The sequence below is a fragment of the Hippichthys cyanospilos genome, chromosome 7, assembly GCF_059441005.1.
Source record: "Hippichthys cyanospilos isolate Australia breed blue-spotted pipefish chromosome 7, RoL_Hcya_1.0, whole genome shotgun sequence".
NCBI classification, from domain to species: domain Eukaryota; kingdom Metazoa; phylum Chordata; class Actinopteri; order Syngnathiformes; family Syngnathidae; genus Hippichthys; species Hippichthys cyanospilos.
Window position 1 is genome coordinate 613,909 of NC_142375.1, and position 11,590 is coordinate 625,498.

At 38.7% G+C, this 11,590-nt stretch overlaps 1 protein-coding gene across 21 annotated transcripts in view; it reads right to left on the reverse strand.

Moving 5' to 3' along the window:
- Positions 1-11,590, reverse strand: part of LOC148420573 (uncharacterized) — a 70,807-nt gene that overhangs the window by 22,127 nt on the left and 37,090 nt on the right. The gene's annotated exons all lie outside the window — the stretch shown is intronic.

Consider the following 11,590-nt stretch of genomic DNA (forward strand, 5'->3'; position numbering starts at 1 on the left):
TACCTACTAGCGCCGCCTAGTGGTTGATTAAAATGTCATTTTTTACACTTTCATGTATTGTGCACAGTCTGTTTGAGTAAAACAAATGAAAATTGGTCAGAATATCAATAAGACATGGAATATTAAGGTTTTAAAATTTTATGACTTTTCGATAATGGGCGTAGTCTGCACGCCACCTCAAAGTCAGATGACTCGCCAAAACGAAAAAAGTGGCTGTAATTGGCCCCAAAATGGCCTTATGAGTGGAAAATAGCCTCTCACTCCCGGCCCGTTTGACCTAGAGCTCCAAAAATTTGTAGTCTTATGTAGGACCTCGAGCCCTACAAAAAAGTCAGCGCGAGCCATATGCTCATATGTACAGAAAGAGAGTTATGAATTTTTGAATGTGCACTTTTGGCCCGTTTTTGCTCATTTGCAGGTCCCGAACTGCTCCTTTTTTCTCCCAAACGCTTGACCCGATAGACTTCAAATTTGCTGTGATGTTTGATCTGACTGTGAGGCACAATTGTTCAAATTTTCGGGATGATCCGCCATCAAATATGTTGGGGGCGGGGCTTCATATTATGCCTTTGATGATTACTTTGCCACATGTGAAACAAACCTTTATAACTCAGCTTTACAAGCTTAGAAAAATCTGAAACTTCACAGACACATGGAGACTCAAGCCCTTAACACAAGTGTTTAAAAAAATCTTCAATTGCTTATAAGGCCATCTAGTGGCAAACAAAAATGTCAGTCTGATGTCTCGCCAAAACGAACAAAGTTGCTGTGTTTGGTCCCAGATGGTCTTATCTTGTCTAAACTTCATATATTTGATGGCTTTCCAATGCGGAATACACCTATCAACGTATTTTTTGTTATAGTGCGAGCGCCACCTAGTGGCAGCCAAATATATAGCATTTTTTAAACGTTTTAATGTGTTTAGCTGAGCCCTTTGAAGTATTATCGCTGACATTAAGTCTGAAAAGCCTCTAGACAGCCCTGCTGACCTCCACCAAATTTTACGAAGTTTCGATAATGGGCGTGGTCTCTACGACCATTTTCATTCCGAAGCTTTATCTGTCCAGTAAAAGTTGCTGTAATTTGACCCAGATGATCTGATCTTCTCACAATTTCACACATTGGATGAAAATATTCTCCTGAACATATCGACAAAAATATATTCCAGTTTAAAGCTAGCGCCACCTAGTGGCTGCAAAAAATGTCATTAGTCGAAAGATTACAGTCAATCCTGTTTGGTTTGACCTACAGCTATTAAACTTTGTAGGCAAATGAAGGACTGCAAGACCTACAAAAAAGTCAATATAAGTCATGTGCTAGGATGTACAGAAAATTTGTTGTGAATTTTTTTAATGTGCAGTTTTGTCCCATTCTTAGACATTAGCTTGTCTCAAACTAGTGCCTTTTTCTCTTAAACGATTCACCCCATTACCTTCAACTTTGGCATGAATCATTATCCAACTGAGGGGCACACATAGTCCAAATATCGTGAAGATCTCCTGACATAAAAGATGGGGGCGGAGCTTCAAATTATGTTTAATACTTCCTTCGCCAAGAGTGAAAAACATCTTAATAATTGAGCTATGGCAGCTTCAAACCATCTGAAACTTTCCTGGGACTTTAAAAGTCATGCAATAATACAGCTATGTGATAAACTTTCAAATCATTTACAGCGCCACCCAGTGGCGGAAAAAAATCTCATTTTTTTATACTTTTATGTACTGTGAAATGCCTGTTTGACTAAATGAACTCAAAAATGGTCAGAAAAGCTATGAAACATTGGAACATTAAGGTTCTCAACTTTTATGACTTTTCATTAAAGGGCGTGGCCTCTATGCCAACTCAAAATCCGATGTCTCGCGAAAACGGTAAAAGTTGCTGTAATTGGACCTAGACGATCTGATATTTTTAAAATTTCGTATATGGGATGGGAGTCCAATGTGAAACACACCTACAAGCCTATTTTTTATCATAGTACGAGCGCCACCTAGTGGCAGCAAAAAAAATTAGCAAATCCTTAATGTTTTTATGTACTCTGCTGAGCCCCTTGAAGTGATATCCCTTAAATGTTTTCTGAAAAGCCAGTGGCCATGCCTTATGCCCTCCACAAATCAGTACGATGTTCGACAGTGGGTGTGGCCTATATGGCATTGAAAGTCACAAAATTGGAACAATAAAAGCTGCAATAACTCCACACACATTGTCCCACTTTGTCTAAATTTTACATATTTGGTAAGAGTCCTGCACTAAAGTCATCTACAACTACTTTTTCATCATTTATAGTTCTTGTTCATACCCCGACCTGTTCATACCCCAACGTGCACAGGTCTGCGAGGGCCCTTTATAGCTGCTTGCAGCTCTAGTTATTATTATTATTATTATTTACTGTGCAGCGCTTTTCCATTTTTGAGGGCCTAAACATGCACGAAAAGTCACCAAAATTTGCACATTTGTCGGGCCCGGTGAAAAATTGGATAATTTTGTGTTTCCCAAAACAATGCAAAAAAAATGGCTCTGCAGCGCCACCTAAGGTTGAAAAAGTGCACCTGGTCCCGGCCCGTTTGACCTAGAGCTACGAAAATTTTTAGGCATATGTAGGACCTAGAGACCTACAAAAAAGTCAGCGCGAGCCATGTGCTCAGATGTACAGAAAAAGAGTTATGATTTTTTGAATGTGCATTTTTGGCCCATTTTTGCACGTTTGCAGGTCCCAAACTGCTCTTTGTTTCTCCTAAACGCTTTACTCAATCGCCTTCAAATTTGCTGTGGTCAATATTCACACATAGGGGCACAAGTGGGCAAAATTTGGTGCAGATCCGCTGGCATATATGATAGGGGCGTGGCTTCAAATTATGTGTTCAATTTTTCCTTCGCCAAGAGGGACAAAAACCTTAATAACTTTGATGTACTAGCTTAAAAAAATCTAAAACTTCATAGACACATGGAAACTTATGTCTTTAACACCTTTAAAAAAAGTTTTTTTACATACCTACTAGCGCCGCCTAGTGGTTGATTAAAATGTCATTTTTACACTTTCATGTATTGTGCTCAGTCTGTTTGAGTAAAACAAATGAAAATTGGTCTGAATATCAATAAGACATGGAATATTAAGGTTTCAAAATTTTATGACTTTTCGATAATGGGCGTAGTCTGCACGCCACCTCAAAGTCAGATGACTCGCCAAAACGAAAAAAGTGGCTGTAATTGGCCCCAAAATGGCCTTATGATTGGAAAATAGCCTCTCACTCCCGGCCCGTTTGACCTAGAGCTCCAAAAATTTGTAGACTTATGTAGGACCTCGAGCCCTACAAAAAAGTCAGCGCGAGCCATGTGCTCAGATGTACAGAAAGAGAGTTATGAATTTTTGAATGTGCACTTTTGGCCCGTTTTTGCTCATTTGCAGGTCCCGAACTGCTCCTTTTTTCTCCCAAACCCTTGACCTGATCGACTTCAAATTTGCTGTGATGTTTTATCTGACTGTGAGGCACAATTGTTCAAATTTTTGTGATGATCCGCCATCAAATATGTTGGGGGCGGGGCTTTATATTATGCCTTTGATGATTACTTTGCCACATGTGAAACAAACCTTTATAACTCAGCTTTACAAGCTTGGAAAAATCTGAAAATTCACAGAAACATGAAGACTCAAGCCCTTAACACAAGTGTTTAAAAAAATCTTCAATTGCTTATAAAACCATCTAGTGGCAAACAAAAATGTCAGTCTGATGTCTCGCCAAAACGAACAAAGTTGCTGTGTTTGGTCCCAGAAGGGCTTATCTTTTCTAAACTTCATATATTTGATGGGTTTTCAATGCGGAATACACCTATTAACGTATTTTTTGTTATAGTGCGAGCGCCACCTAGTGGCAGCCAAAAATATAGCATTTTTTAAACATTTTTATGTGTTTAGCTGAGCCCTTTGAAGTAATATCGCTGAAATTAAGTCTGAAAAGCCTCTAGACAGCCCTGCTGACCTCCACCAAATTTTACGAAGTTTCGATAATGGGTGTGGCCTCTACGGCCATTTTCATTCCGAAGCTTTATCTGTCCAGTAAAAGTTGCTGTAATTTGACCCAGATGATCTGATCTTCTCACAATTTCACACATTGGATGAAAATATTCTCCTGAACATATCGACAAAAATATATTCCAGTTTAAAGCTAGCGCCACCTAGTGGCTGCAAAAAATGTCATTAGTCGAACGATTACAGTCAATCCTGTTTGGTTTGACCTACAGCTATGAAACTTTGTAGGCAAATGAATGACTGCATGCCCTACAAAAAAGTCAATACAAGTGATGTGCTAGGATGTACAGAAAAATTGTTATGAATTTTTTTAATGTGCAGTTTTGTCCCATTCTTAGACATTAGCTGGTCTCAAACTAGTGCCTTTTTCTCTTAAATGATTCACCCCATTACCTTCAACTTTGGCATGAATCATCATCCAACTGAGGGGCACACATAGTCCAAATATCGTGAAGATCTCTTGACATAAAAGATGGGGGCGGAGCTTCAAATTATGTTTAATACTTCCTTTGCCAAGAGTAACAAAAATCTTAATAACTCAGCTATGACAGCTTCAAACCATCTGAAACTTTCCTGGGCCTTTAAAAGTAATGCAATAATACAGCTATGTGATAAACTTTCAAACATTTACAGCGCCACCCAGTGGCGGACAAAAATATCATTTTTTATACTTTTATGTACTGTGAAATGCCTGTTTGACTAAATGAACTAAAAAATGGTCAGAAAAGCTATGACACATTGGAACATTAAGGTTCTCAACTTTTATGACTTTTCATTAAAGGGTGTGGCCTCTATGCAAACTCAAAGTCTGATGTCTCCCCAAAACGGTAAAAGTTGCTGTAATTGGACCTAGATGATCTGCTGTTTGCAAAACTTCATATATGGGATGGGAGTCCAATGTGAAACACACCTACAAGCCTATTTTTTATCATAGTACGAGCGCCACCTAGTGGCAGCAAAAAATATAGCAATTCCTTAATGTTTTTATGTACTCTGCTGAGCCCCTTGAAGTGATATATCCCTTAAATGTTTTCTGAAAAGCCAGTGGCCATGCCTTATGCCCCCCACAAATCAGTACAATGTTTCGACAGTGGGTGTGGCCTATATGGCATTGAAAGTCACAAAATTGGAACAATAAAAGCTGCAGTAACTCCACACACATTGTCCGACCTTGTCTAAATTTTACATATTTGGTAATAGTCCTGCACTGAAGTGATCTACAACAAATTTTTCATCATTCATAGTCCTTGTTCAAACCCCGACCTGTTCAAACCCCAACGTGCACAGGTCTGTGAGGGCCCTTTATAGCTGCTTGCAGCTCTAGTTATTATTATTATTATTATTTACTGTGCAGCGCTTTTCCAATTTTGAGGGCCTAAACATGCACGAAAAGTCACCAAAATTTGCACATTTGTCGGGCCCGGTGAAAAATTGGATAATTTTGTGTTTCCCAAAACAATGCAAAAAAAATGGCTCTGCAGCGCCACCTAAGGTTGAAAAAGTGCACCTGGTCCCGGCCCGTTTGACCTAGAGCTACGAACATTTTTAGGCATATGTAGGACCTAGAGACCTACAAAAAAGTCAGCGCGAGCCATGTGCTCAGATGTACAGAAAAAGAGTTATGATTTTTTGAATGTGCATTTTTGGCCCATTTTTGCACGTTTGCAGGTCCCAAACTGCTCTTTGTTTCTCCTAAACGCTTTACTCAATCACCTTCAAATTTGCTGTGGTCAATATTCACACATAGGGGCACAAGTGGGCAAAATTTGGTGTAGATCCGCTGACATATATGATAGGGGCGTGGGTTCAAATTATGTGTTCAATTTTTCCTTCGCCAAGAGTGACATAAACCTTAATAACTTTGATGTACTATCTTAAAAAAATCTAAAACTTCATAGACACATGGAAACTTATGCCTTTAACACCTTTGAAAAAAGTTTTTTTAAATACCTACTAGCGCCGCCTAGTGGTTGATTAAAATGTCATTTTTTACACTTTCATGTATTGTGCTCAGTCTGTTTGAGTTAAACAAATGAAAATTGGTCAGAATATCATTAAGACATGGAATATTAAGGTTTTAAAATTTTACGACTTTTCGATAATGGGCGTAGTCTGCACGCCACCTCAAAGTCAGATGACTCGCCAAAACGAAAAAAGTGGCTCAAATTGGCCCCAAAATGGCCTTATGAGTGGAAAATAGCCTCTCACTCCCGGCCCGTTTGACCTAAAGCTACAAAATTTTGTAGCCTTATGTAGGACCTCGAGCCCTACAAAAAAGTCAGCGCGAGCCATATGCTCAGATGTACAGAAAGAGAGTTATGAATTTTTGAATGTGCACTTTTGGCCCGTTTTTGCTCATTTGCAGGTCCCGAACTGCTCCTTTTTTCTCCCAAACGCTTGACCCGATCGACTTCAAATTTGCTGTGATGTTTTATCTGACTGTCAGGCACAATTGTTCAAATTTTTGTGACGATCCGCCAACAAATATGTTGGGGGCGGGGCTTTATATTATGCCTTTGATGATTACTTTGCCACATGTGAAACAAACCTTTATAACTCAGCTTTACAAGCTTAGAAAAATCTGAAACTTCACAGACACATGGAGACTCAAGCCCTTAACACAAGTGGTTAAACAAATCTTCAATTGCTTGTGAGGCCATCTAGTGGCAAACAAAAATGTCAGTCTGATGTCTCGCCAAAACGAACAAAGTTGCTGTGTTTGGTCCCAGATAGTCTTATCTTTTCTAAACATTACATATTTGATGGATTTCCAATGCAGATTACACCTATCAACGTATTTTTTGCTATAGTGCGAGCGCCACCTAGTGGCAGCCAAAAAAATAGCATTTTTGAAACATTTTTACGTGTTTAGCTAAGCCCTTTAAAGTAATATCGCTGAAATTAAGTGTGACAAGCCTCTAGACAGCCCTGCTGACCTCCACCAAATTTTACGAATTTTCGATGATGGGCGTGGCCTTTACGTCCATTTTCATTCCGAAAATTTAACGGACCAGTAAAAGCTGCTGTAATTTGACCCAGATGATCTGATCTTCTCACAATTTCACACATTGGATGAAATTCTGTTCCTGAAGACATCGACAAACATATATTCCAGTTTAAAGCTAGCGCCACCTAGTGGCTGCAAAAAATGTCATTAGTCGAAAGATTGGAGTTATTCCTGTTTGGTTTGACCTAACACTATAAAAGTTTTTAGGCATATGTAGGATTGTAAGACCTACAAAAAAGTCAATAGGAGTGATGTGCTAAGATGTACAGAATAATTTTTATGATTTTTTTTTTATTTCAATTTTGCCCCATTCTTAGTTATTAGCCGGTCTAAATCTAGTGCCTTTTTCTCTTAAACGGTTCACCCGATTAACTTCTACGTTGGCATGGACTATTAGCAGATATAGCGGCACAAATCTCCCAAAAATTGTGAAGATCCCATGACTTGTAAGATGTGGGCGGAGCTTCAAATTGTTTTGAATATTTTCTTCGCCAAGAGTGACAAAAACCTTAATAACTCAGCTGTTTCAGCTTCAAATCATGTGAAACACTTCAGGGAGTTTAAAAGTCATGCCCTAATACAGCTATGTGATAAACATCCAAATCATTTACAGCGCCACCTAGTGGCGGACAAAAATCTAATTTTTTACACTCTCATGTACTGTGCAATGTCTGTTTGACTACATGAACTAAAAAATGGTCAGAAAAGCTATGACACAGTGGAGAATGAAGGTTCTCAACTTTTATGATTTTTCAATCAAAGGCGTGGCCTGTATGCCAGCTCAAAGTCCGATTTCTCACCAAAACGGTAAAAGTTGCTGTAATTGGACCTAGATGATCTGATGTTTGCAAAAATTCATATATGGGATGGGAGTCCAATGTGAAACACACCTACAAGCCTATTTTTTATCATAGTACGAGCGCCACCTAGTGGCAGCAAAATATATAGCAAATCCTTAATGTTTTTATGTACTCTGCTGAGCCCCTTGAAGTGATATCCCTTAAATGTTTTCTGAAAAGCCAGTGGCCATGCCTTATGCCCCCCACAAATCAGTACAATGTTTCGACAGTGGGTGTGGCCTATATGGCATTGAAAGTCACAAAATTGGAACAATAAAAGCTGCAGTAACTCCACACACATTGTCCCACTTTGTCTAAATTTTACATATTTGGTAATAGTCCTGCACTGAAGTCATCTACAACTACTTTTTCATCGTTCATAGTCCTTGTTCATACCCCGACCTGTTCATACCTCAACGTGCACAGGTCTGCGAGGGCCCTTTATAGCTGCTTGCAGCTCTAGTTATTATTATTATTTACTGTGCAGCGCTTTTTTTTGTTTGTTTTTTTTGTTTGGTGGCAAACAAAAATGTCAGTCTGATTTCTCGCGAAAACGAACAAAGTTGCTGTATTTGGACCAAGAGGGTCTTATCTTTTCTAAACATTACATATTTGATGGATTTCCAATGCGGAATACACCTATCAACTTATTTTTTGCTCTAGTGTGAGTGCCACCTAGTGGCAGCCAAAAATATAGCATTTTTTAAACGTTTTTATGTGTTTTGCTGAGCCCTTTGAAGTAATATCGCTGAAATTAAGTCTGACAAGCCTCTAGACAGCCTTGCTGACCTCCACCAAATTTTACGAAGTTTCGATATTGGGCGTGGCCTCTATGACCATTTTCATTCCGAAGCTTTATCTGTCCAGTAAAAGTTGCTGTAATTTGACCCAGATGATCTGATCTTCTCACAATTTCACACATTGGATAAAAATATTCTCCTGAACATAGCGACAAAAATATATTCCAGTTTAAATCTAACGCCACCTAGTGGCTGCAAAAAAAGTCATTAGTCGAAAGATTACAGTCAATCCTGTTTGGTTTGACCTACAGCTATGAAACTTTGTAGGCTAATGAAGGACTGTAAGACCTACAAAAATGTCAATGGAAGTGATGTGCTAGGATGTACAGAAAAATTGTTATGAATTTTTTTAATGTGCAGTTTTGTCCCATTCTTAGACATTAGCTGGTCTCTAACTAGTGCCTTTTTCTCTTAAACGATTCACCCCATTACCTTCAACTTTAGCATGAATCATTATCCAACTGAGGGGCACACATAGTCCAAATATCGTGAAGATCTCTTGACATAAAAAATGCGGGCGGAGCTTCAAATGATGTTTAATACTTCCTTCGCCATGAGTGACAAAAATCTTAATAACTCAGCTATGACAGCTTCAAAACATCTGAAATTTTCCTGGGACTTTAAAAGTCATGCAATAATACAGCTATGTGATAAACTTTCTAATCATTTACAGCGCCACCCAGTGGCGGACTAAAATCTCATTTTTTATTTTTTTATGTACTGTGCACTGCCTGTTTGACTAAATGAACTCAAAAATGGTTAGAAAAGCTTGTGAGACTTTGGAACATGAAGGTCCTTAACTTTTATGACTTTTCAATAGAGGGCGTGGGCTCTATGCCAACTCAAAGTCCGATGTCTCGCCAAAACGGTAAAAGTTGCTGTAATTGTACCTAGGTGATCCAATATTTTCAAAACGTCATATATGGGATAGGAGTCCAATGTGAAACACACCTACAAGCCTATTTTTTATCGTAGTGTGAGCGCCACCTAGTGCCAGCAAAAAATATACCAAGTCCTTAACGTTTTTATGTACTCTGCTGAACCCCTTGAGGTGATATCCTTTAAATGTTTTCTGAAACGCCATTGGCCATGCCTAATGCCCTCCACAAAATAGTACGATGTTTCGACAATGGGCGTAGCCTATACGGCATTGAAAGTCACACAACTGTAACAATAAAAGCTGCAATTACTAAACCCACATTATCCCACCTTCTCTAAATTTTACATATTTGATAAGGCTCCTGCACTGAAGTCATCTACAACTAATATTTCATCGTTCATACTCCGTGTTCATACCCCGACCTGTTTATACTCCAACGTCTGGTGAAAAATTTGATATTTTTGTGTTTCTAAAACAATGCAAATAAAATGACTCTGCAGCGCCACTTAAGGTCCAAAAAGTGCAGCTTGTCCCGGCCCGTTTGACCTAGATCTAAGAAATTTTTTAGGCATATGTAGGACCTAGAGACCTACAAAAAAGTCTATGCGAGCCATGTGCTCAGATATACAGAAAAGGAGTTATGAATTTTTGAATGTGCACTTTTGGCCCGTTTTTTCTCATTTGCAGGTCCTGAACTGCTCCTTTTTTCTCCTAAATGCTTGACCCAATCGACTTCAAATTTGCTATGGTGTTTTATCTGACTGGGAGCCGCACTTATTCAAGTTTTCGTGAAGAATCGTTGAAAAATGGGATGGAGGCGGGGCTTCAAAATATGTGTTTTATTTTACTTTGTCACATGTGACAAAAACCTTAATAACTCAGCTGTACAAGCTTAAAAAAATTCTGAAACTTTTCAGATACTGTACATGAAGACTCATGCCCTTAACACATCCGTTTAATAATTTTTTGCATTACTTATAGGGCCGTCTCGTGGCTAACAAAAATGTCAGGCCGATGTCTCGCCAAAACAAACAAAGTTGCAGTATTAGGACCCAGATGATCTTATCTTTTCGAAATTTCATACATTCGATGAGTGTCCCATGCGTAACACATCTATCAATGTATTTATTGTCGTACTGCAGCGCCACCTAGTGGCAGCCAAAAATATAGCATGTTTGAAATGTTTTAATGTGTTTCGCTGAGCCCTTTGAAGTAATATTGCTGAAATTAAGTCTGACAAGCCTCGAGACAGGCCAACTGAGCTCCACCAAATTTTACGGTTTCGATAATGGGCGCGGCTTCCACGTCCATTTTCATTCTGAAGATTTATCAGACCAGTAAAAGCTGCTGTAATTTCACCCAGATGATCTGATCTTCTCACAATTTCACACATTGGATGACAATCCATTCCTGAAGAAATCAACAAACATATATTCCACTGTAATGCGCCTGTTCATGAAAATTTGACATTTTCTAAAACATTGAGTTCAAACATTCACCTACCTCTATATGCTCGTTTGGCCTGGCATAACCCTTGATATTTTAGCCACTTCAAACTCCCATGTTTTTTCATCACAGTAAAAGTTGCTGTCATTGAACCCGGATGATCCTATCTTCTCAAAACTTTACAAATTTGATATCATACTCGTTCTCAAGACATCTACTAAATGTATTATATTACCAAGACATTGACATCTACTGCCAACAAAACCATTTACTCTCTTCACATTTTTCACTCCTGTGTAGAGCCCCTTTATTAAAGACATATAAGATAAGAGTTCAGGCCGAACGACAAGTATGATCTTATTTTTCATCATTGTAATAGCGCCACCTAGCTTAGGCAAAACATTTTTTATGTATTTGTTTAGGTTTTATGTCCTGTGCTGGACTTACCTGATCTTGCTCCTAAGTACTCTGGAGAATGGAAAGGCCACAATGATTTCAAAACACTAACTTGTAGTTTTTGACAAGTCCCTTCTCACATTTGTCTACATTTACTGTTATCAAACAAGGCTGAATAGGACTTAATATCAATATCCT